The sequence below is a fragment of the Vidua chalybeata genome, chromosome 7, assembly GCF_026979565.1.
Source record: "Vidua chalybeata isolate OUT-0048 chromosome 7, bVidCha1 merged haplotype, whole genome shotgun sequence".
NCBI classification, from domain to species: Eukaryota; Metazoa; Chordata; class Aves; order Passeriformes; family Viduidae; genus Vidua; species Vidua chalybeata.
In genome coordinates this window covers 34,643,086-34,670,200 of record NC_071536.1, presented here as the reverse complement: position 1 = coordinate 34,670,200, position 27,115 = coordinate 34,643,086, and the positions used below count along the sequence as shown (strand labels likewise).

The following is a 27,115-nucleotide window of genomic DNA, read 5'->3' as shown; positions in this document are numbered from 1 at the left end:
TAATAGCTGTTCAGAGATCACAGCCAGCAAACATGTGAAGAATACAGATGAAGTGACTTTATTTTTAAAACTTGGCCCTCGAGAGCATGATTGGTGGCAGTGCTCATGTGTTATATACGCTATTTCTTACAGCGTTTGCCCAAGAAATGGAGAATATATATTTGATTTCACCTTCTGCCAGGGAAGGTGCAAGCCCACATTCCCAACCCCTTAGTGCAGTTCCTTAAGCAGTGCTGGTGAGTTTCTGATCTCAGGACCAGAGGTATTTTCCAAAGACAGTTTAATCTAGCAGCAGAGAGTTTAATTGCTTCCAGCAGGGAAGGGAACTGCACTCCAGGCTCTGTGTCTGTACAAATGATCAAACAGTTGGCAGCTTCACAGGCACTGGACCTGCTGCTGGCCCTTTCTAAAACAAACCCCTGTCAGCATGTGAAGAGATTGTCAGAGGTGCCTCTCCTGGGCTGAGGGGCTCAGATGAACCATTCCCCCACCTCAGCCACCCCTTGGCCAGCAGACAGCTAATCCTGGATGCGGCAGGATGGGAAAGCCTTCTCCAATCAGCATTGATTAACACCACACACCACACTGCCCTTATCAGTTCTTGTCCTGAATAGCCTCAGAGACTTTCCCTGTGGTGTGATCACCATCCCAAAGATGTTCTGTGCAAAACAAGTAGCCCTCAATAAACTGCATTTGTTGAAACACTTCTGAGGGGCTTTTTTCCCCTTAGTTATTTAAATAGTACATTACTATAGCAACTAGTGCCTCACTATCTTTAATGTAGTAAACTTCATTACACCATATGAGGCAGGAGAATATTATTATTTTACTTTACAAAGGTGGGAACGAGATACAGATACTAAATGGGTGTTTACAGAGAAAAGCTAAATTAGAATTTCAGCAAAGAAGATGCATCCAGGTTAACTCTATTTTAACAGTCACTGGTAGCAACAGGAGCAAAGACAACCTAATGTGGACTGGTAACTGGGAGCCCAAATCTGCCAGCTCCCACTGAAACCTGCCCCTGCTCCCCTGCCAGGAGTTCACATGTTGAACTCTTGCTCATGCATGTTTTACAGCCACATGTTATTTTACCTCAGTGATGATGGGCAGGAGCTTTCTTTTCATGAATCATAACACAATATTTCAATCCTTTTCTGCCACAGGAAGCGTGTCCTGGAGAAAGCTGCAGCATCATCCACACAGAGCCACGACCCCAGCAGCACCTTCATCCCACTGCCAGGCCAATCCTGCATGGAGCAGGCAAAACTCTGCATCACACAACGTTCTGTGTGTCTGTGTGTCATGCCCCACACAGGACCACACGGTTTAACATGTGCCACTTCTCAAAGTCACCATTATTTAACTGAGAAAGCACATGAATTGATAACACTTTATTAGCATTGCTGGCACATCGCTCCTACAAAGCAGAGTGGCAAGCGAGGTCATTCCCTCCTGCAAAAGAAAGGTGTTTTATTATTCCAATACTCGTTGTGATCTTTAATTTATTTGCTTCATGTAAAAAAAAAAAAATCTGTGACAGATATGTTGATTCAGAACGTCTGTTAACAGTAGTGCTCTAGGTTTATCAAAGAAAGACAAGTTTGAAAAGGAAGCTATATTTTGAAAAATAAGAAAAATCAAAAGTCAGATATAACATGAGTGCATTTTTTTAAAAACCTTTCCTGAAAATTATTCTTTAAAAGCAGCTGTTGCTTCAATTAGATATTCCTTTTTTTTTTTAATTCTTCAATTAAGATGTTAGAAAAAGTAAGTTTAGATTTAGATTTAACTTAACCAATGAGTCAATAATTATAAAACACTGCAAATGATGAGGGTATCTATTACTAACATGAGTTTGGCCATTCATACAGGTAGCTAATATACACAGGCCTGAGACACAGCTCACAAAAGTCTCCCTAATAACTGCAAGAAGCTGCAAACAAAACCATTGAATAGAATCCTGCAAAGCCTAGCCATGCTCTAGAATTTGCATGGCAAACTGTTCTTCACTCTGAATTCATCTTCTAGAGTCTCAGGCTGTGGTTTTCAAATGTTCTGCCACTAGTCATGATGGCTACACAGAGCAGCTTGAAAGACTTAGCTGAAGGTAAGACACTGCAAGAATATCCCTGAGATTTCAAAGTCTGAAATAGTGTTTGTGAGAAGCAGGAATGAAGCATTCATCTGAGATGCTCATTAAATCCCAGACCCTGGAGTAAGAGCTGGAAGAGAATTCGATGCGTGTGGGGATCTAAAGAAACAATGGATTCCAAATCAATATGTAACACAATTGCTACTGTAACTGCATGATGCTCTGTTTTTCCATTCAGACTCCACTTCCCCTTTGGCCATATCCCTGTTATCATGAGACTAAACAGCAGAGATTTCATTCATTTCACTGCCCCAGTAACTAATCTATCACCTGAACTACTTCTACATGCAAGATCAAAAGTGGTGTTGAAGAATAGATGCTTGCTGTTAGGTTTAAGAAAAAAAAAAATTATTCTAATTTATTGAAGCAAATCCAGCATTTGAAAGGAAAAAATAAAACAAACCAAGTAGTGATGAGAGAGAGTCAGTGCTGATAGTAGGAAAAGCCTTGCACTGCAGCACATCATCACACGCTGTCAGGGATGTGCTCTCTCTCTGAGGATGCTGGCTGCACTTCCCAGAGAGAATAATCCTCCTTTCCCAGGCAGCAAAACCTCTGCTGATGGCAAGGAGATGGGATGGAGGGAATTGCTCTGAGAAATGCAGAGGGGTGCTCCCACAGCCCAGCTGGAAGGGGAAACAGATAAACTCCTTGTATGGCTTCTCCTCAGGGAACAGCTCAGCACTCCTGAGGGGTTTTGCAAAAAGAACTGAATGATCTCCCAAGGCCAGGGAATAATTGTGCAAGATGCCTGGGGGCACCAGAAAAGAGCCCTGCTTGGAGAATAAGTTCTGGGGGTGGAAAAAGTTGTTTCAGCTTTCTTTTTGTCAATTTAAAGAGTATCACCTGAGGGGGTCTTATTGCTGCGTTCAGGGATTTTTTTGAGTTTTTAACAGGATTTTTAAAATTTTTTATCAGTTTTCAATTTTTAACACATACAGAGTCACAGAATCATCAAGGTTTGAAGAGGCTTTCAAGGTCATCTTGTCCCGTAATCAGCCTAGCTCCAACGTAAATATCCCTAAACCATATCCCTAAATGCCACATCCAGACACCTCTGGAACATTGCCAGAGACAGCAACTCCACCACTGGCCTAGACACTCTTTCAGTGAAGTTTTAATTTGTAATATTTATTTGCAATATCTAATCTGGACATCCCCTGGCACATCTTAAGGCCATTTCCTCTTTTCCTCTCATCCTTTTCTTTTAGATAATGCAAAGGAGACTGACCCCCTCCCTCACTACAAACTCTTTTCCAGGTAGTTGTAGAGAGGAAAGAGATCCCCTGCAAAGAAGTTGTCTTGAAAATATAAATGGGATTAAAAAGCCCAGCAATCTGATTGCCAGGTTTTGGCTGAGACTGGCTGTAGGCACTGTGGCACAGACCCTAAGGAGCATTCCCAATCCTTTATTCACCTTATGACATGGCCCAGCAAAGGCCAAGTGCTGACACTCCTCTCCCACTCCTCCTCCTCTTCCTCTGCTCTGCTCCAGCCCTTTGAAATGGTCTCCATTTGCCTCTGAGCGCTGCCTGGGCAGCTGCCTTTGGCCACTCTATCCACCTTTTGTTGCTTCACATGGAGAGGTGTGAACTCTCTCAGTCTCTGACTTGAAACCCCCACTTTGGGGAATGATGTGAAAAGCATTTTTTTTACATGAAGAAAGTTAATGGAATTTTTTTTTCTTTTGGTAACCATCAAGGATATTATTAAGAGCAAGGAAATACATGAAAGTAACCAGCTGATGGTGCTGAAGGTGTCCACTTTGGATGGATTATTTCAGGGCACATTTTATAACAGGCATTTAGCTATTAAAATAATAGTAAAAGTAAAAATAATAGATTTCTTAAAATTTTAAATCACATTCTTTCTTCAGTCTATAGCAATATTCCAGTTAATGACTTGATCTATTATATAGTTCTGTTATATGCTAATAAAGTTAATATACTTCCCATTTCAAAAGTGCTTTCCAAGATTATTGTATCAATTCCTCTTAATAAAGCCTTCTGATGGTCCTAGGGGGTAGACTGTGCAAATCCAAGGGATATTATTATTATGCCTCCCTAACCCTTTAAAATACAGCCAGTGTGGATGCTGTGTTTTGAGCATTGTTAGACCAATGCGTTGCTGTTGTGTATTAGAAAACTCTTTTGCAAGAACACTGTCAAAAGAAAATAATGCCATGGTTAGCTGTACATTGAGCAAACTAATGGATCTGAAAGAAATTTCAATGTGGTAAATAATCTTCTGTCTGCTATAATTAAGGATGTATTTGAGAAGAGGAAGATTACTTATCTGCTAGTACGAAAGGAAAAGAGCGTGAATGAAAATAAATTACGTGCAGCCCTCTCCAGGGAAGGGGACTGCCCCTGGGTACTCACTGTGAGAGATTTATGTGTTCCTGAAGACGTTCCTGCATCTGCCCTGCTGTGCACAAGTGGCAGGAGGATGGAGAGGAGCCTGTAACCCAAAGCTGCCATTGATCCTGTTCCCTCTACGTCAGGAAAACGCCATGCCAAGGTCATTGTGGCACCAGAGACCCAACAGCTCAGTGCACAACATCAGCAAATTATTCTCCACTCAGGTGGGATGAATACTGACATGACATTTCTGAGGCTGACAGGACCTGGTGTACCCCAGTGTCTGTATCACGTCACATGGACCTACTACAACCAACAGCACGGGAAAACAGGGAAACCTCTAAATGACCCAAGTTCTGTTTAACTACAACATGCACAGTCCTCCTCCCTGCCCTGCCTTTTGGAATTATTTATAGGATGCTCACAGCACACATTAGGTTTGACAGCAAAACCAGCAAGTAGATGGAGAACTATTTCACCTGGGCATGATTTCACATGGGATTAAGGAATAGAGCACAATGTATTTTGAAGAGCAGTGAATGATCTAGCTATCCATGTGGGAGCCAAAGCCTGTATCAGTGCAGTGTCCAGACCTCACTCACTCAAAACTACACATCACTTCCTCTTCATTTATGGTTTTCCTCCCATCTGCAAAGATAACAATGATGACTCCAGTGAGAAACAGGGCTAGAGGAAAAACCTAGGAGAAAAGATTTTTTGGACCAGAAGACCTGAATTCTATGAAATATGAAATTATTCACATTCACAGGGGCTGAGGGACTCTCTGCAATGTTTCTAACTACTTTTGAAGCAAAAAAAAGTCAAAATCAGTTTTTTTATTTTTTGGGAGAGGTAATGTCACTTATGGACCTTGGTATGATCAAAGCACAATAGTTTTCTTCTCTCAAGCACTTACAAGAAAGACACAAGACCATCTCAGTAGGGACAGCAAGAGAGTGTTTTCCTTATTCCACTATGTGACTGGCTAATTCCATGAAGCGTGAGCATTTTAGGAAGTTTTCACTGTACATTTGTCAGCGATGATCTTACTATGCAAAAAAAAAACCCTACTCTTCTCTTTAGAGCCTCAACAGTCACTAATCTCGAGTTCCAGGGGTCAATAGTGGGAGAAGAAGGTTGGGAGAGGAGATGTATAATTTTACATTTTCTTGTATGTTTGAAAGGAGAGAGTTTTCAGTTTTATTGAATGTTTTATTTCTCTTACACTAAGAAAGTTGATACGCTCTCAGAGTTTACCTCCTGGTAAGTAATATACAGCACTTAGGATTTATTTACTGCTTCATTTTTCTTCATTTCTGCAGAAGTTAAACCATTATTACTGCCTGTAATATAAAATCAAAATTATCTCAAGGTTTCTTTTTTTTTACAGTTTATGTTTGTGCTCAGTATATCCCTTTATTAGTGTTATATGTTCTACAAAATAACCCAAATTGAAGGCATAATTGCAGGTGAGACCATAACGTTGAGATGATTTGCTGATACTGTAACCTCTCCAGGAGTAAAAATTGCAGTAGAAAAATAGTCAAGTATTTTATTTGCCTTTCATTCTACTATTATGGGCAGGGATACTATTAAATATTCCACTACACAATTCAAAACATCTGCAAGAATAAATTAAAGTAGATATTGTACTTTTACCAGCAACCAGAATGCTTTTAAGAGGTATTTCTGGTTCAAAGGTGGAGACTGGATGGTTCTTTTTTGTTCTTTTGCAATTGTCGCATCATTTAAGCTGATAAGCACCCTGACTCTCCCAGACCTTAGGGGTGGAAATACCGGCTCATAATCATTCTGAGAGCTCCTGGAGCAATGCAGAGGCCAAGCTGCGTCAGCCTGCACGGGCAGGATATTGCTGCATGGAAGAACCTGGAGGAAAGCAGTAATAAGAATGGATGGGAGTACACATGGAGACTTCCACTGAATCTATTTCATCCAGGAAATCCAGGAGTGCAAACCATTAGTTGTGACTCCATAAGCCAGTCCGGGAAAGAAACATCCTGTTTAATAGCAAAGGATAAATTTCAGCTCAGTTTTCTTAACATTGCCTTTTCCCTGCCTCCTTTCAGCTTTCCAGATGTCTTGCAGAGTGCCCCCCCCTCATTTCTTTCTGGAAGAGCTGTGCAGCACTAACAAAATCAAGATACAAGTCTCACTTCTGTATCTGACTCCTCACATTCCTTGGGCCAAATTGGGATCTCATTTCTTTTTTAAGGCTGTGCTGGTGTGTTTTTCTGCAGAGCACTGGCTGCCTGAGGACCATAAGCTGTACATATCTGTATATGCTTCTATCAATACATATACATATATACATATATATAAAGTGTCAGGTTCTCTGATCCTGAAGAAACTGCACAAATAGCCCAGAAAGTTTCATGGGAAAGTGACTTCTTAGTGTACTGGAAGCACCAAACTGGAGGTGTTTGCAGCTGTTTTTCTTCTCAGCCTAATTTCTAATTTTGTTTACTTTCTTGATATGTCCACTGACATCTGAGGAGGAAAGATTGCTGACTGCAGAAACATCTCCTTTTGGCAGCGTCATCCCTGTAATTTGTGCTGACCATATGAATATCTAGGTGGTTAATACAGCAAGGGAAGGTTTTATTTTTTCAAAGTGGGGAAAAAAGATTTCTCTGCATCATGCTGGGTGAGAATATGGGATCTCCTTGAACAATTCAGTTAGGAAAGAAGTTGGAGTTCAAATGAAAATTTTCAGTTACTCCGGTTTAGATGTGAAATTATTTCATTGAAGTAAGTGAAATTATTTTTGTGTTATCTTGAGCTAAATGCTCAGAATTCAGCCACACTACACCATTACAGGTTTTTCCCCTACTAAAAAGGCAGAATAGCACAACTTACTTTTTGATGGTGAAGAAGGAAGCCTTAGGACCACATTTGAAGTGGAAGTTTTAGCTCCTGTGTCACACAATTTCCAGGACAGTATCACAGATGAGCACTGCAGCCTGCCTACCTCGGGCAGTAATTATTTTCCTGGCTGGCTTGGGGTGGATTTCATTTAAAAGAAGGTCTTTCCATATAAATTTGGAAATGTATAGTAGGTATACACACATATGTGCATACCTGCATATGTTGATATCGTGGCAATGAGGAAAAGCAGGTAGAAATACACACATTTGTGGATTCCTCTAGAAAGGGCAAGAATGAGGATGAAGACAAGTCTTTAAAAAACCCCAAATCTCAACTCCTAAGATCATCAACTTTCAGTGTGTGAATTCATCTACCTGAAGTCAACCCAATTACTCTCTCTCTCCAGTGTTGATTCTAATTCTTTCTGGATATTTTTATTCATTTCCTTGAGCTTCCCTCAGGCTGATTTCTGAGTTTTTAAGTTAATTTTTAAGTTCGGGGTTGTTTGTTTTGGAAACTTCAGAATATTTGTAGTTTTCATATAGCAACTATCTTGGATTAATGGGCTTAGCCCACAGCCCTCTATTTCACACTAAATAAATGAAAAATAAAAATCTATTAACCACTGATTTTATAATAACTCCTAAATTATGTGAATTATATTTTGAGGTAAAAATAGAAAGTCTTTTAAATTCAAAAGTAAGGAAACCATCTCTGTGTGTTCATAATGGCTCAAATCAAATTATTGTCTTGGGTTTGGATTTTTACTACTGCTAAAACTTTTTAAGAAAAAATAAGTAAAATAACCCAGTGTTCCATTTCAAATCTTGGTGAGTTTTACAGGAGATGACTGGTTATCATGAATAAATTTAATGTAAATCTAAAGGTCCATTGCATTGTGGATTAAATTAGATATTGCTTACTAGATATTTATTGACTTATCTAGTAAGACTATTCTGATTTGGAGTTTATTCTAAAATCATTACAAACAGAAAGAGAGGTAAAGAAAATATCCTGAAATCTTTGCTTAACAAACAGGATGAACTAGAGAGAAAAGGGCAGCAAGAGAAGGATGGAGCTGATTTAAACCCCCTATTGTCCTAATAGTCAGCTTTGAAAAAGTACAAAGAAACATAAAATCTTTCCAGTGAGAGCTTTAAAGAGAAAGGGAATAAAAAATGATCACTTTAAAACTGTGAGCATATTCACTTATGGCTCTGTTACTCCAGCAAGACACCCACAGCTCCCCTCCATGCCAAGCTCAGCAGCTCAGGAGCATCAGCAGACTGACAAGGCAAACTAACAACACTTTATGTAGGGAGCTATATTTGATACTGCTCAGTAGAGTCTTATACCTCTATAAAACTAAAGATGTGTCTTCTCAAAATCACCAGTACCAAACCTATTTTCTTTATTTCCACACACTCATCCTGTCCAGGAAAGTACTAAAAATATTTGCAATGATTATGGGTTCCTTTTTCCTACTTCTAAATTTAACATTGTTCTAAGCAATAATATCTTTTAGTTTTTGTCCCGCCCTGAAATTCAGACTTACATGAATTTAGTGTCGCTATGAATGAACAACATCTGTAAGGACCATGAGGCTATGAATGGACAAAATCTGTAAGTAACAAGACTTTGCATAAATTTAATATAAATCAATAAAATTGAATCCATGTTAATGATTAATTTGCAAATATTTTCAGGTTCTTGTAATGAACAGAAGACAGAGGTGTAAGTTGAATCGTGACCGCATATCACTGGCACAATATTATCTCATTCCTTTAAACGAATTTGAGCTACATGAATCAACATGAGATTGGATCAGAAATGGGATGGAACCAATTTTCCTGCAGCATGATCTTTTGCAATACATTTCTGCTGGCAACTTTGGGGTGAGTTCTTTTTGTGATGATGCACACAGTTTAATCTCTCACCTTGAAGTTAATTTTATCCTGCAGTAGGCAGAACAGCCATTATGTAGGAGCAGGATGAATTTCAGAGAAGTTGGTTTCACATGCAAACACACGAGACCTGGGAGTGCTTGAGTGCTGCTAGGGTGCCAAGGCCTGTCTGCCTGAGATGGTGAGGGAGGATGGCTCAGCAGCAGGTCTGTGGAAATGCAAACACATCTCACCAAACAGCCACAAGTCACCTCAGTCTAGATTTAAAATATGGTCAGGAATAGCAGAACACAAAGATGTAGGAATTAGGAACTTGGACTAAAAGTTGAATGCCTCAGAAGTATGAAGCACTCTAAGGAGACATGAACTCCTCTATTCTTGTGCCTCTGGGTGCCAGGCTGGAGGCACACCTTCCAGTTTTCCCATTTCTACTTGCCAGAGGACCAGAAGTGGGGAGGAGCAGGATTTTCTGTGTTTAAAAATTTAGGGCTCTTGGTTGGTAGAAAGGAGCTCTAGCTCTAAGTGTTGCTCCCTTTATACTATAAATAGTTATCAGATACATGGAGATAACTCTGATTAACAGAGCGTTATCAGACGTAAAACAGAAGGACACAACCGTTACAGGAAAAAAAAAAATTAAAAAGACATAATTTTGAAATGTCTGAGAGGCATGTTTTCCTCACAAAGTGATGGGTACTGTAAGGTAAGTCTATTACTTCTGCACGAATGGCATCACTGATACCTGAGAACATTCTGCAGCACAAAACAAACTGGATAAAAGTCTGAGGAGTTCTAGTTTGGACTAACAGTGATTTTTTTTTCCCCCCTCCTCTTTCTCAATATTTTTTTTGTAGGAACGGGGAACCTTTAGGGAAGAAGTGATATAGGGCAACAAAGTTGCCATTTTTCTGCAAGTAATTTGCTTTTCTCAATATACTTCTGATTCATTATGTTTACATTGACCACAACCCAGTATTAGACCTAGTAATTCTTGGTTCATCAGGTCAAAATAAACCTACCAAGGCAGTTTGGGCATATATCCTGATGCCCCCAATACTGGAGTGTGGATTAAAGACTATTTTTCAGGATTGAATCTTTGGCTTGAGCCATCCCATTATGAATGGGATGTCCTTGGCATTCCTGAATGCAAACTGGCATTAATATTTAGGTGCTTCCTGACTGATGTTCCCCACCCAGAGCCTTTAGGGAGTTTATTGCTCTTCCTGGTACAGGACTGGTGCAATATTGTCTTGCTGCCAAGCTTAGGGCACTATTAAAACTGCATTTCAAAGTTTACACTTCAAGTGCTCTTTTATGCAACTTTCGGTTTTTGGCTGAAATGTTGTAACGCCAGAGAAACATCTAAAAATAATACTTCATAATTGCAACATATAAATCTTACATAATGCCGCCTTTCAGCCGAGACAGGTTCATTTACAACGGGAAAGAAAAGCCCTTGGTGCTGCTGGCTAGAACAGAGACTCAGATGGAGTGGGGGGAAGAGAGCAAGTCTTGTTCTTTCATGTTGTTCATTTTTACTGTCAGGATTCACATCTATTCCTAGCGGCACCTCAAGACCTGAGGAAGAGGGGAACCATGCCATAAATATGGAATACAAGAATTTACACAAGGTCGTGCCAGACAGGACTGGGTAAGGTAGCAGCAAACCTTTTAGGGCTGCAAACTCTTTTTCTCCTAGGCTTGAGCAAGGATTGGGCTAAAGGTGTAAGAGGGAAGTATAAATATAGATGCTAAGGTGAAGAGGCCAGCAGAACCAAACAGGATCCTTCCACAGCAGCAGAGGATCAACAGAAATCGTGTGTGTCTGAGCAATAAACAACCAGTGCAAAGCATTTAACAAGCATCAGACTCAGGTTTGGGATTCAGGATTTCCTTTTTTCATCTTCATGTTCATAACTTATAATAATTTCACTGCAATTTAAAATATGGTTGAAAGGAAGCATAAGGTAACGAATAATCATTAGTGCCAAATTAAGTAGGTTTTGTCTGTAAGTAACCAAAAATAAATCAGTTTATTTCTGACTATAAAAGAAATTTCAAAACACAGCTATAATTTAAATATCTTTAGACTTGAAGCAGAAACACTTTTCCTGTAATTCAGGTAAGCTTTGAGATCAATTTTTTCTCTTTAGGTTGACTTTTTTGCATCCTTAATTGTTTAGCTTGGTAAGTAAAAAGCATATAATTGCCATAGCTATGCCTATAGCTTTGCAATTTAAGGGCCAGAACATGCAAATTCTATTTTGAAATTAGTGAACATTTTAATCTTCTCATCTAAGGCCTTTAGTATATGATTGTACAGGTGTGCCCTGGCTTCTTAATAAAATGCTAATCCCACTCAGTAAGCAAATATTTGTTCAAAGAAGTAAAGTTTAAAATGAAAATAATCTTTTTCTCACTACTATCAATAGATGGGATAGATAAGAATATTGGGAGAGAACAAGGCAGCTACACATCACATTATAAGGTATTCTCATATTCCTGTGTTGAGCATGTGGTGAATAAAGGCTTTTTATATATTTCTCCAGACACGCTCAAGGAAAAATTGTTGTCTTCATCAGCAGAGGCAAAAGGAATCTCTCTCTCTCTCTCCCCTTTTGTCCAGATCTCATATTTCTGTGGTTGCTATAGAAAGCTATTACTGGAACTCATATCTAGTAAGTTTTCCTCTCCATCACCAAATAAGTCCTTAATACCCAGTATTCCAAGCTGTTTGTTTTAGATATTGTTCTCCAAGATCTCCTTTTCCTTCTTTTTTTTTAACCTGTAAAAGGGTCAAGGTTTTATTTTCTCTCCAGATACCTTCTAACTTCAAAGTTTCTGAATTTAATAAAATTCCTCCATTGTCAAGCAACAGCCACCAAGACATACAACAAATCACTCTTACTTGTTTCACTTTTGCTCTGTTGTGTAGCTGAGCAGCTCATGATTCCTGCTGCAGCTGACAAGGAGCAGTTTTGATGGCCTGACATTTTCAGGTGGACTGATTTCTGCAAGGTGGCAAGTCTTTGCCTTTTCCTTCCATAGTAGCAAGGGCTCTGCCAGCCTCTGCTGGGCCTTTAGGAGCCAGGATGGGAGCAAGAATGGGAAATGGGGTGTGAACAGGAAGAGTTTTGTTTAAAACAAACAAACAAACAAACAACCCCCTCCAGTAACAAAGCACAGAACTAAAGGTTTTTTCCTTTTTCAGAAAAAAATAGCTACGGCAGCAGCCTTGCTTCTGAAAAGCAGATGTTACATGAGTGACAGAAAAAGGCTGAACGCTAAAGTCTTGAGAGTGACTCTTGCAAAACATTCAGGACTCCTTTGTACGGGTGACTCGTGAGGGTGGAGTTTTGCCCAGGGCAGCAGAGCCCCTCCAAGGCTGATGGTGTGAAAGGATTACTCAGAAAAGCTCCTTCTCTGTCAGTGTCAGGTATGTGTCTCAGACAATGCAGAACTCAATGATGCATCATTTATGTTATTGTCCTATGAGGGTTATGAATTCCATAATGTAAAAAGCTCTGTGTGACACACATCTACTTTCTTTCCACTCTTTTTTGTGAAATTCAGGAAAAAAGATGTACTAAAAGCAGAAATGTTAGCTGAATTACACCCCACCACAAGAGTTTTGTATATCAAACAAAAGAGGATTCATACATCCAATTATGCAGAGTGAAATGCAATAGTCAACTCAAAGACTATTTTTTATCTTAATGCTTAAATGTTAAGATAGATGTAAAAAGGACATATAAATAAATGATAAATTGTTGATTACTTTGAAAGCTAATTTGAAATTTGTGTACTGTGCTGCCGACAGCGAGTGTCCTGAATTGGCCCAAGAGATGCAACTTAATGTAGAAGCATCTGAGAGGGTGGAGATCCACCTGATAAGAAGATGCGGGTAGGAGATGGAGTTCAAAGCATCAAAGTGATTCTGTCCACAGAAAAATAAGGCCATTACACAACTTGTTACAATATTTGTGTGAGATTTCTAACATAGGAACAGTGAGGGAGAAAGATAACTCAAAATTGGAGCCTTAAATCTGGCCTGGACTTGACAAATGCACACAAAAAACTATGACCTCAATTTTCCTGTGTTGAGTATTTCAGTGTAGCATAAAATTATGTTTAGTTGGTTCCCCACTCCCTGACTCCATTTCTACCAAAAATGCACTTGCATGGTTGCATGCTCACATTTCACCATATGCACACTGATTCCCCAGCACATTTTAGGGTGCCCCAAATTGATATAGCAAGTGGCAGAGCATGGCTTTTTATGGTCTGGCTTCAGAATTATAACTAGTCCTCATGCATTGTGTGTTCAATGCACTTCAAAAGGCAGCTCCTACCCTGATTCAGTCTTTTTCTTCAGGTTGCCATCATGTCTTCTTCAGTCTGTCCAGGTCCCTTGCTCAGGTGCTGGCCGTTGTGGGCTCCTGCAGGCTCAGAATCCTCTCCCTGCCATCCAGTGGAACGAGTATTGTCTTCCATAGCTGAGGGCAGTGCAAGCAGGACACAGCCAGCCCTTCTTTCCACAGTCTGTGGGCAGATCAGGTGTTACTGAGGGTTAACACACAGAGGAATGGGATGAGAAAATGGCATCTGAATCTCTGTTTGCATTACAACCCTCTGCTTTTTGATTAAAAAATCAGGGTTAGTCATCTCCCTTGGGAATCTCCCTCGCCTCTAAGGATATTACAGTGTTCTGGAAGTCTACATGAATATTGGCTTGTGATGTACTTCTGGGGATATGGATATCTGGGGAAGTGGGCAAGGTTTTTGTGCATTGCATGGAAAAGCCAGAGGAACAAACTGTCACAGCCTTTTCACAGAGCCACACAGGCACTGAAATCAGCTGCTCTTTGGAAAAGCTTGGACAAATGGGAAATATTTGATCCAGAAAAGCATACTTTTCACTAGCTCTTCTCCTGAAGGAATTAGTAAACTGGGGCAATGAAAGGCAATGCCTGACAGTTTCAGCAGAAAACCAACATCCAGTGAAAGAGCAGGACCTTGCCCCAAAGGCATTGCCCTTTCCACGTTGCCCCTTGAATGACCTTATCGCTGGCAGTCTGGCTCCATCTGTGCTCCAGCCTTAGCAGAGTGGGTGTTTCCTATCAGCGCTCTCCAAAATTAGGAAGGCAATTTTACTTCTGTCTTGAATTGCCATAATTAAGATGCTTTTTGCATCTGATGCCTTTCTGGGTGCCTTTCATCTGATGCCACTGATCACATGGCCTGGACAATCCTCCCGCTCCTTCCTGTGCCATCCACCACCCACCTCTGCTGCTGCTGGCTTCCTTCTGCACTGTGCAGGGAACAGCAGCATGTGCTCCACACCCAGGATATCTTCCCCTCCCAAACTGGAGATGGATGGGTGGCCAGCCACAGGATGACAGAAGAACAGAAGGCAGCTCATGAGTGGGACGTAAGGGTGGGGAGAACAATGCCTGCCAAAACCTCTGAGATCTGGGTGTGCTCCTGCTGAGTTTGGTTGCTGGTCCAGATCTGCTCTCCCAGCTTCCTGGCTGCTCCATGTGCTCGCTCCCCTAGAGAATAAAGGTAGGGCTGTATTTTTAGGAAGCTGAGATGAGTCTCCAGCTTGGGGGTTTCACCTTGTGCTGCCTGACTCCTTAGAGAGGAGCATATGCTCATCTATGAGGTGGAAATAAGGAACGTGGGTCCCAGGAAGTGGGATCATTGTTCTGAATGCCAGGACTGACATCCCACAGCCTCGGGAAGGAGGCCAGTGCATCTTTTGAATCTGAATTTCAGGCTCTGGGGCACCAGGATCGTGTTCAATAGATCTCATTCTCTATGTGCCAGACCAGATCGTGCACTCTGAACGTATCACTCAAGCTGCTGACAACAGGGTTCAGCCAGCTGAACCTGCACGATCCAACCCTGCCTGGTGTGGAAAGTCTGAGCTCAAGAAGCAGGCTGGGCTTTAACGGGAGGAAACCTCATATTTATTCATGATTTAATTAAGAGAGACCAGGCTTTTCAGCCTGTTTTGAATATACATGAAAACAAATATGTAGATAAGGCTATCGTTCCTTTTATGAGCCCTGTGCTTCTGAACAAAACAGCAATTTCAAATATTCTGGATAGTGAGATTTAATCCATCACTAGGGCCTGACCCTGCTTTTCCCATATAGGGATTTAGAGTATGGTGCTACAGATTTGAATCCTGAACACCAAAGAAAAGACACATGAAAAGCAAAAATCTCCCACTGAATTTTGTTCCAGCCTTGTTTGAGCACAAACCTTCCTGTGATTTGGGTTTTATTCATTAAAATAAAGCACACAGAATAACTCTCACCTACTATTATTAATCATAAGGATTTGCTCAGGAAAACAAATATACTTGGGCTTTCAGAACAAATCAATTTGGAGGAAGAGAATATTTTGTCTGCCATGACAGCCCAAAAGAGGGTAAAAACAAACATCTCTGCTGCTGCTGGTTTGCAGCTGACTCTGCGATGGACTGCTGGTGATGTGTGATGCTATTTTTAAACAGCAATTGTTTAATCACTTCTGTTCCCATGAGCTGAGACTAAAAATGATGCCTCCAGAGCACTTTGTCTACAAGCAGGTAGAAATAACTTGATCACATCCTTTATAGCTGAAGAGGAGATGGAGCTTTATGAAGCATCGGCAACACATTTCACAAAGAATCTAAATATTGAGCAGGAGTGAGAGTGTGTTGATCATGACATCTAAGTGGCAAAATGTCACAAAGTGATCTGCTATGAAACATATCACCCTCTCCAACAGAAAAGGGAAGAGCCTTACTTAAAGCTGTGTGTTTTTTCTGGCTTTTTTTTCCCCTTTTTTACGCAGACTTAACTCTTGGGGCTCATATTCCCACTTTCCATGAAAGGCATGGATTATGCTGAAGGACACTGGTAATTGTATGAAAACATTTTTTGAGTGTAGATATTTCCGAGATTGTTTATTGGACTTGCTGTTGGTTTGTTGTACTTCACAGCTCCACTGTGAACTTCTCCCAGTGAAAGCAAAACTAAACACCAATGGACTTGCCAGGAAGAGAGCGTGACAATGTCTCACTCAACACAATCTCAGCCACAGTCTCCTCACAGCTCTGAACAACGACTGACTGTACCTCTACACCCGGATGTTTACAGCAGGCTTGTACCTTGTAACACAGAAACAATTCCTATTATAAATATTGAAGCAGTCCTCCTGCAGAAAAACATTCATTTCAGCAAACTGGAGCTATTCCCTCAGTCAGACCCTGGCGTAACTCTGTGTAAATCAGAAAATTATGCGAACGAGAAACTTGACCTAATAGACAGAGCAAACACTTAAACCTCCAGCACGGAGAGTAATAGCCCGGCTTCACAGATGTCAATGGGAATTTTACTGTTGACTTCCATAGGGCCAGCATCTCACCCATATCTGCATAGATGATTAATAGCTCTTCTGCCTTTCAATATCCTCCCTGGCTAACAATAAATTATCTCTGCCAGTGATTACTTTTAAGATGTAGCTCATAAAAATCTCTGTGAAAAGCAAATAGTTTCGCCTTTGGGACAGACTATATTAAAGTAAGTGTTGGATATTTTTGAAATTTTCCCCAGATGGATTGCCATAGGACACCACAAGATCTTCCTGCCTTCATTTCAAATAATCCCAGACACGTGTCCTGCTACAGCATTACCCTTGTAGATTTTTTTTCAGAAAGAAGGAATTAAGCTTTCTATCAAAGTGTGTTTAATATGAGAGATTGTTAAATGTTTTTTTTTTCTTCCTCTTAGTTTATGTGTTTGCAGAGATACTTTTGTTTACTTTGAGAAGACATAAGTACCATCCCTTGTGTCTGGGTTTTTTGTTTGTTTGTTTTGGGGTTTTTTTGCAGACATTTGTACGTCTTAAATATAGTGTTCAGAACAAGTTAATGTGAGGAATCTGCTAGTTTAAGTTTATTTTCATCATCTGAAAGTATTGGCAAGTGCCAGCTTTGGTGTGTATTCTGCTGCAAAGAAAAAGACAGAAAAGAGGTAAATAAGGTCTGATTTTGAAAGTTGCAGGACCCTTTAATTCAATAATCCTCCTGTGAACCAATGGTATTTAACACCTCTTTCCATCAGATAATTCATTCCCATTCCTGCCTCTGCTTTCCTTTTTTTTTTTTTTTTTAGATCAGCTGGAGAATGTTTCCCTCAGGACCACAATTCCCAACTGGCCCAGCTGCCAGTGACTTTCTCTTCTTCACATTTCTTGGGTTTCCCTTTCTGTCTTCTGTTGCTCCCTGTATCATTTCCTCATTCTTCAATCCCCTGCATTCTCTTTCAGAGGAAGGGCACCAGGTTACTGGTTTACACAAGGCTTCTGCATGTATTAGGACAAAGTATAAACTCCAATGTAAGAAATGTAAGAGATGTCTTCTTGGCTTGCATGTGATGCTGCAGAAATATCCTTGGGGACTCCTGAAGTGACTTCCACTTTCTTCACTGAGAAAATAATAATAATTTACTACTACCCTTTGTTTCTAATCACCTAGCTATTTATCCATGAAGAAATTTCCTCTCTCATCCTGCTGCAAATTTCCTTTCAGACTTAAATGACAGAATCCTTGAAAGCCCTTTGAAAAGGAGCAGGCAGATGCTGAACTGTGTCCCTCTCACATGGAGAAGAGGAGCTGAGCCCCATTTTTCTACAAGTGCAGAGAACTGTATGTTGCTATCAAGGGTAAAGGACTGGAGAAGAAGAGGTTTATGTTCATATCCTCATGATTAGAGCTGAAAGTGAAGCCTTAGTCCCTCAGGCCAGATCCTTCACACCCACAGACATCCATGTGTGTTTTGACATCATCTGCTTTCTTTTCCTGCTGTGCCTGTATTGAAAAAAATGTTGAAGCCCTTGAAGTATTTTTGCACATGTAACTGTCATTGGATATTACCTAACATCCAGTGCCCTTTCATTTCTGCATGAGTGCACAGCTTGCTCTGCTCCCCCTTTAGATAGGCAGGTAGCACACAGCCATGAAAGAGCTGCTCAAGTTATTGAAGTGAGTTCCCATCTTAACCAGGATCACCAAAACACAGAGTTGGTTCAACATAAAGGTCTTCTGTCTCTCTACTCTTCTCCTTTCCCCCCACCAGCACTACCTGTATCCTCATTCCAAGTAAAAAAGATTCAGAATTTGTCCTAGCCAGAGGAGGGGGATACCCATCCTTTAGAGGAGACAGGGAGAGGGGAAAGGGAGCAAATCAGCATTTTGAATCAGAATCATATTTTTCAGAGGAATCCTTCTAAAAGCTCAAGCAGTGACTGTAAAACTGTTACCAGTCAAGATCTGTCTAGCAACTTCTTTAAGGAAACTTCTTCCAGACCTACTCAGTGTGCACTGCAGAACTTGGGAGGAGAAACAGGCTGCTGAGTGTCCCACTGCATCAGGCACTTACATGTGAGCTAAAGTCTCTGCTGCGAGAGAAGGTAACAGCAAATGAGCTGGACTTCACACTCAGGAGAGTTAAAGTCATTCCAGGGGAGCAGTTACTCTGCAGTTTTAGGTCAGGGATTAAATTCAATGTACAGAGCCGTGTTATTCTGATTTGTGCACTTGCACTGGTAACAGATCTACCTGCTTCTGTTACAAAGAAGAGATAAATAAAGATGAATGTGATCTTTGTTTAGAAGTTGAATTTGGATTTTCCCTCTCCATCGTTCACTGTAGTTTCTCATTTTCATCTCTCCCTCTCCTCCATGTAGCAATTTCTGTGTTTCATTGTTATTCCATCTGCAGACATAAGAGTAAATGCTGTGATTCCCTAACAGCATTAGCTAGATAAGCCTGGGTGAATTAACCCCTCAGAGAGTTTATGTTCCATTCTGAATCACCTTCTAACATATTATTCAATGACTGCACCCACTAAACTTTTTTTTTTTATATCCCAGTTAATTTTTTTTTCTCAATAGTTTCCTTTGCCTCTTCTACCACTTTCCTTCTTCATGCTCCTTAAGTGCATTTGTGCAGACATGAGATGCTCCAAAGGTGGGTGGGTATGTGACAAGGGTATCTGACCCTGCCACAGTCATATGTGTGAAGCTTCTTTACCTACAAACTTTAACATCAACCACAGATAAAAGGACAACATATTTTAGTGTCAATTATAAAAAAAGAGAATATTTAAAAGAGAGAAGTTTAAAAGTCCTACTTTTTAAGTCTTCATCATAAGTAGCTTGGTAATTTTTTAAAATTTCTAATAGAATTTATGAATTCATATCAATTATTTTGAGAACTATATAAATTCAAGTTACAGTATGCTTTTGTAGGTTTTATTCCCATAAAAATTTGAATTAGAAAAGTAACTATTATGCTTCTTGAAATATGCTATATCTATTATTTTTTTCAATTTGAATGGCCACATTGAAATAAATTATGTTTAGAATTATCTGAAGCCTTAACCCAACTAAACACAGATTATTCAAAAAAATAAAATACAATGTAAATAGTGACTGGATCTACAGTTATGTAAACCACTGTAATGTTCCTTTGTGATCTATAATTTTATTGCGGGGGGGGACGACTTCGATTTTAAGATTTTACGCTCCTTTTCCCCCAAAATTGAAAGATTTTTGGGTTTGAGCCTAGTTCAAAGTGATGATTTGAGCAGTAGCCTATGGGGGGCACTCAAGGACTGCAAACAGATCCCGCTCCTCCCAAACTTCTCAGATCGTCTGCACCGGGATGGGGCAGACCCTGGGGCACATTTTCACATTACCTTTTATAAAAGGAACAAAAGTGAGGAAAATAAACTAAACCATTTTTTTTTGTCGCAGCTTCACTATTCCCCGATGAAAGACAAAATTATGTTAAAAGGTGCATTTAAATGACATTCAGAGCCTGATTATGCTAAAAGCATAAGAGCATCGTGCAGACTGTGGAGCTTGTCTGCATTTTTAAATTACAGACAAGGTACCTTTTACAAGATGTTTCAATAGTAGAGACAATTATTGTTTGCCTATCGAGTTTTTGGGATTGTTTTAAACTTTAATGACATTTGCATGCTCTGTTTTTAGCTTTATGGAGTGAAACAATAATTTATGCAAATTGTTTTGATTTTTTTTTTTTTTAAATTTTTTTTTTTTGTGCCATGAAGGAAAATTTTGCCTACTGTTGTAGTGATGGCTGTTTGCCACAGCAGTCATTTGGACTGCAACCGTAAAGCCTTTATCTGATGGCAAAAATCTTGTACCAGATGTTCTTTTATTTGATCTGTTTTATGATTAATCAGATTTAGCCCAAAACCAGAATGAAAACCCTGCTCTGGCACCTGGCTGCCGTCGCACAATAATTTGCTTTGTAGTCGGGGGGGGGAGGCTTGTTTAGCCTTTGAAACGCTGTGGTGCAGACTCATAAGTTTTCATTCTGATACATTTTGGAGGAAGAAAGTAAAAAGTCACTATAATAGCTGTCAGCAGGATAATTTTCCAAACATCTCAGACTGGTAAATAGCACTAATTTCTCCTAGAGGGAAAGTTAAAGGAAGTTTGGATAGCAAACAGTTACACACAGAAGCTCTCATGCCTGGCCAGGCAGCGCTGATGCCACTGCGGTAGGGGTGGGACAGAGCCTGGGCTGATGCACCACCAACCACGGGGCTAAACCTCATCCAAATAGTAAAATTCCACTTCTCTGTAGAAAAATATTGTGCCAGAAGGAAAGCGTTCGTACAAGCTCCTTCAGTAATGCAAGTGCCTAACATTTATCAAGAAGGGAAAATGTTATGAGTTTATAAGGCTGCTGAATTGAGTTTTGTGGAGGTATGTTTGGAGTGGAAAGGGAGGGCTCTTCCCTTAGGAAAATCACCTAAAATACAAATGTGAAGCATCATCACTGTTTTGATTCAAGCTGGGATCATTTTGGCATGAAGAGCCAATGTACAACAGAAAGTGGCAACTGTAATTTTTTAATAATAAATACATTAACTATAGTTGATTTTATTGCATAAGGAGAAATGGTTTATGTGTTTCCTGGGCATGCCAAACAACCCTGAGCTCCCCAGGTTTGTTAAAAGAGGCATCCCTATTTCTGTGGTATATCATCTTTTCTTCTTATGCTGCATAACTGGGAATGCACAATTGATATTTGTCAAATAGCATCCATTTACAACACAAGTATCTCCAATTTCAGCACCACCAGGTGTAAGTCTTAAAAAAAAAACCCTTCTTTTTTAGATATTCCTTCTGTGCTTCTGGCAAATGGCAAATATATGATCCTTGAGAGCAGTAAGGTATGGGAACATAACAGGAGATTGTGGAAATGGATAATGACTTCTGTCAATGACATTATGCATTATGCATTATTATTATTTTAATCATTTCCCATCACTAAGAAAGATCCTAGTAGAAAGATTCCTGATGCCACATTTAGGAAAATAAAAGAGGTAGATAAAGGTGTACACTTTACTTCACGATACTTGCACAATGAAATTGAAAATTTCATAAATAAGTTGCATTGAGATCTCATTTAAAAAGAAAAAAAAAAAAAAAAAGAAAAAAAGGACGAGTTCTCTCCTTAGGCAATTTTCATGTGGGTTTTTGAATAGGTGTTGTGTGAATGCCATAAATTATGGAGTTAATCCTAAATTACTAATCGTAAGACTGGTTGTCTCTGCTACCCCTTGGTCCTACTGGAGAGGCACTTAGTTGTCCAAATCTCAACAATTTCAGTAACTGGACCTTCAGGACAAAAAATGTAGAGCAAATTCATGATGAAGCACATGTTCATGGGTATTTGGGAGATGAACTTTAGTTATCCACTGTCTCAGAAAATCACGTTATATTAAACAAAGGTAATTTTATTGCGTTATTCAGAGCTATGCACTATATTTATTTTTGGATAAACTGGTAAAAGAAGTACTTTGAACTGACTAATATGCCACATGGTCTGGTCACAAATTTTACCATGAGAGTTTGGAACAGATGGAACCAGATATTTTTCTCTTTTTTTCAACTTTTCATACTTTTTCTAAGCAGTGACTATGAACACTTTTTTTTTTGGACAAGGAGTTTCTATTACATTCATTGGAAATAAATTTCATTTCTCCCTGCATGTGAGTGCAGCACCTCTGAGAACAGCAGGATGGTGGGTAAGGAATTTGGCCTGCTTTATATAAACATCTTAATTTATTGGGTAATAGATTGATTTGGAACTTTCTTTTGAAAGAAATACTTTTTTTTTTTGTGTGTGCGTGCCTCAAAATTGCCCTTTAAACAGACTTGAAAGGTGATGAGTTCTTTTCTGTTCTAATAACTTTTATGAGGCTATTTTTACGAGAACCAAACCTTGCAATCAGCATTAAGATTTCCCATTTATGCCTTCACTAAAGCATGTCCAGTTAACTGCAAAATGTCACTTGTCCTGAGCAGATGTCTGGGTACCACAAGCTGGCGTTGAGCTGCCCTTTAGCAGAGCTGCATCAGTTCATTGCATTTCCCCTGGTGTGGAATGCACCACTTCTCAAGAGTTTTGCAAGAAAAAAAAAAAAATCAGAATTTTTTTACAATAGCTGGTAGATGGAGTTTAGTGCAGATCGAGGTCATGGTTTCCAGGTTTAGGACTTTGTGTTTTGCTTTGTGTCTCATTTATTGTTGCACTAGTGAGGCAGGGTCTTCACACTGATCTGTTTTTATGTGGCTGTTAATACCTCCCAATTTATGCATTAAAGCCACACCAAATCATCTGGAATGCCAGGCAGCAATTTCCATCCATGACACTTGGTATGCAAATATCCACATTACAGCTCACACATGGAGAACTTTTCCTGCAGCTGTTGGAGATGCACGCTCAGAAAATCTTTAATATTGAAACCAATGTTGCACTGCAGTAATGAAAAATTCCTTCAGGGATGTTTTCTCCAGCAGGGATAGCATGGAATGCAACTCTCTGAATTCAGATAGGGTGGGTTTTTTTGTTCTGTTTTTAATCTTTGGTCTTTCTTCTCTTCTCGATCCTCTCAAATACTTTCTCCCTTCTTTCTGCTCCTGTGTCAGCTGCTGCCTGGCAACTTTTCTCTGTGTGGTGGGATGGGGCAGGGCACCCGACCGCCTTTGGTCTGCCTGCCAGCACCATCCCCTAGCAACCAGGCCAGGCACTGTGATGCTCTGCAAAGGGCTGCACACCAGCCAGCAACCTTTGTCCCCACTGCCCCTGTCACACCGGGCACTGGGGGAGTCTCTGATGCCACCATCCCTGCCTACCCACACAACCACTCGAAGGCTGTGGCTGGTACACAATAAACAGGAACACAACCCAGGTCTCAGTGATGCAGTCCAGGCGTTCTCATAGCGACTAATGCCAGAATTACCTTCTGGTGATAATTAATATTCCTGTGTTGTATTATACCAGCAAGTATGAATGATTGGTTCTACTTTGTTTAATTTATCTAAATAAGAGATTTCATAATATTCTATAGCTTGATGAATTAATTTATTTAACTTGTCAGTGTTAATAACTCTGATTATGAGGAAGAAGTTATAAAGTACCGTAAGTGCGAACAGATCTCTAACAGCAGTTTTAACTTTGAATTTACTTCTGACAAGTATTTCAGTCTAGTCTCCTATGCAATTAACTTCCTTTTTTTGGCTGTAGCAAGGAAAAGAGATTCCCTGGATTCTTTTCTGTATCTCTCCACTGTATCTGCTCTCTGTGTAACTCCCCAGTGCTTCTGATTTGGATTTTTCAAGCGGGACTGAGTGAAGACTTCAATAAATATTTGACAAGCCAGACTGGTTCCTGAGCTGTGTACCTGCACTGGTCCTGTGTGTCTCGACATTCAGACACCACACAGAAATCTGAACACAGCTGTGTGCATTCAAACAGCAACAGGGAGGCTGGGAATGCAGAAACTGCTTCCAGCTAAAATTGCCATTCCCTTTTTTTTTTCCTCAAGTCTGAGGCTAAAAAGGCTGTCATACAGCAGGTGATGGCTTGAAGCATCTAAATTATAATACATGTATAAATATGCCTTGGATTATGATCATTTCAGCAAACATTTCAGCAAACTTTTTTTTATATTCATAGAATTATACATTAAAACTTTCATGCACTTCTTGGTGCAGCCTTTTTTTGGATGTGGAAAGGAGAGATGAGAGTTGAGTTACTTCTATGTATTTTTACTGTATTGTTGATGTCATCCCATTCCATCAGAGAATGGGATCCTTCAACACTTCATAGCAATTGATGTTTAATGGAAATGAGGCTGAGGGGAATGATTTATCAAAGGTCAACTTTTATTTGTTCAGCAGCCTGTATTTTAAATATAAGACTTCTATAAGAATTCTCACCTCATGGTGTTATCTTGAAGCAAGTTACATTTTTAGGTAATTTAAAAAAGAATTACTTATCAGTAATTGAGTTTTAAGTCATAATTCACATCACATACTCCATATCGACATTTTATGTCCTGTAAACAAGGGGGCCACTGACTTTTATTATAAATATAATTTAAATATTTTAATAAGCTTATGTGCATATGTGATCAGCAGTATTGAAAGCAAGATCAATCAGTTCCTTAAAGTCTCTCATAAATGCTAATGTTTAAAATGGGCACTAAATGGCACTGTATCATTAAAGGAAATTATTCACGGAGAGTAGAGAGGACTGTTGTTAAATAAGTATGGAATAAGAATTAAAAAGAGCAAATTAGATGGCTGAAAAGCAGGATTTTAGCCGAGGTGCTTTTGTGAGGAGGCACGAAAGGGCAGCACACCAATTAACAGAAAATGTTTGGAGGAAAGGCATCACCACTTGCAACCCTGCAGACCTTGAAAGTTTTGCAGAAAATTTTGCGAGAAGACAAGAAGAAGACTAATCTGCAAAGACAGTTCCACATCTTGAGAATGCTGGGACAGCGTGTTCGCTGTGAATATGTGTGTCTTTATACCATGTGACAGTCCTGGCACGGGGGAAATGTCACTGATTTAATGCGGAGTTCCTTAAAACTTGGAATTCCCCCTTGTTTTCCTTCACACATTTTTCTCACTTTGCTCCAGCATCTACAGATTTTTGTATTTGAAATGCAATAGGTTGCTCAAATAAAGCCACAATTAATGCCTAAGAACCGTATAGGTGGCTTGGGGGATTTGAGGCAGGACACAGAGCAATCTCTTCCATAAACCCGGTGGAATGATGTTCCAGTGTGACATTCAGCATGACTTCATTTTGGTTATAAAAGCAACCGACTTCCAAGACCATGGACACTGCCAGATTTTTTCATCTTTATTCAGACCTGTTTCTGTATTAGCAAAGGCTCTCTACTCTGGGATCCATAATTCTGCTCAGTTATGGCTGTATAAATACTAATTGACTGTAGGTGAATTACACAGGCTTTAATGGCAGTAGATGAACGCAGAATTTGATCCAACTGGATTTTCCCCTTTGGCTGTAAATTCTTTGCTGTCAACAAGCAAACCTGCAACCCTCTGTGAGTCCTGACAATCCTTGACCTCAGAGACGGCTCTGGGACCCGGACTGGGCTCTTCAGTTCTTGGGCAACTGAACTTCCCCCAGTTCAGCAGATATAATGATATATTTGACATACTACGTTATGTACTTTTCTGTCCTTCAGCATTGCTTGGTCTGTCTGGTCCTGGAAGCCTCCTGGCCATGGTGCTTCATATAAAAGGTATTTAGGTTCTGTGCTGTGGATATAATCGTGAAGGTGAAAGAGCTGAGGCTTTACCCTTGGAATGTGAAGGTCTCAGCCATCAATATTAGCACCCGGCTGTCTTTGGAGAAAACTAATATCTGAGGATGATGTAGAAGCTTTATCACCTTTCACCTATTAAAGGGTCTGTTTTTTTAAAAAAAGAAAACAAATGTGTGAAGATGTGATAAACTGTAGTTTTGGTATGGGGCCAGTTCAAGGTAATACTCTTGCCTAAAGTCACATAAAGTCTAAACAGGCAGTATCGACTGTGAACTGAGACCTCAAGACAAAAAAGAACACTTAGAGAAGATTGAGCGGTCACTGGATATGGCATTGTGCTGTTAAAGTAGCGTGATTCCCTACTTTCATTGTCTGAGAATTACGTAAAAACAAAACCCTGTCCAAGGACAGGCTGGCCGACGCTCGGAGCCACCTGTTCTGCTGGAAGGTGTCCCTGCCCATGGCGGAAGGTTGGAACTGGATGGGCTTTGGTGTTTACCACAAACCATCCGGCGATTCCGTGGGGCATCATTAACCGAACCCAAATTTACCTGGGCACCTTTGGACAACGACTTCGCGCTCACAGCCCGGGGCGGGGCGCATCCCCTTCCTTCAGCATCGCCATCCCTCAGCATCCCCGCAGCTTCACACGGCAAACGGGCTTGTGGGGTTTCAATTTTTTTTTTTTTTTTAAATATATATATATCTTTTTCTTTTTGCTAACTCACTCCTCCTCCCTCAGCCTCACTCGCCTTTGCGGATTATTAAAAGAAAAAAAAAAAAAAGAAAGGCGAAACAACCCCTCAAATTTCAGAGAGCACCCACCGAGGGCGGGAGGGCGCAGCGGCTGAGGGCTGAGGGGCGCCTCCCTTGAGGCGGCTTCGCGCCTCCGGCGCGCGCGTGCGGGAGGCGGCGCGCGGCTCTGGGGGGGGGGGTGGGGAGTGCGGTGGGGGAGCGGGCGGCGCGAGCGGCGCGCGGAGCCCCGCGGGGCGGCGCGCGGAGCCGTGAGGGGCGGCGCGGGGCGGTGCGCGGGGCGGTGCGGGGCGGAGCGCGGCGCTGCCGGCCGCCGGCGCCCCGCGCTGCCCGCTCGCTGCGTGCGGCGAGCCCAGCCGCGCTCCGCGCTCC

The 27,115-nt window shown here is 40.5% G+C and overlaps 1 long non-coding RNA gene across 2 annotated transcripts; it reads right to left on the bottom strand.

Annotated features, from left to right (window-relative positions):
• Positions 1 to 1,379: 1,379 nt before the first annotated feature.
• Positions 1,380 to 26,848, bottom strand: LOC128790846 (uncharacterized). 2 transcript variants are annotated; one of them, XR_008431888.1, is made up of 5 exons: positions 26,542 to 26,848; positions 14,769 to 14,857; positions 13,658 to 13,847; positions 9,339 to 9,513; positions 1,380 to 1,455 (listed from the first exon to the last, which is right to left on the bottom strand). It is a non-coding gene; the product is annotated as an uncharacterized LOC128790846 (long non-coding RNA). The 2 variants fall into 2 exon arrangements; XR_008431889.1 differs by lacking the exon at positions 14,769 to 14,857.
• Positions 26,849 to 27,115: the final 267 nt, after the last annotated feature.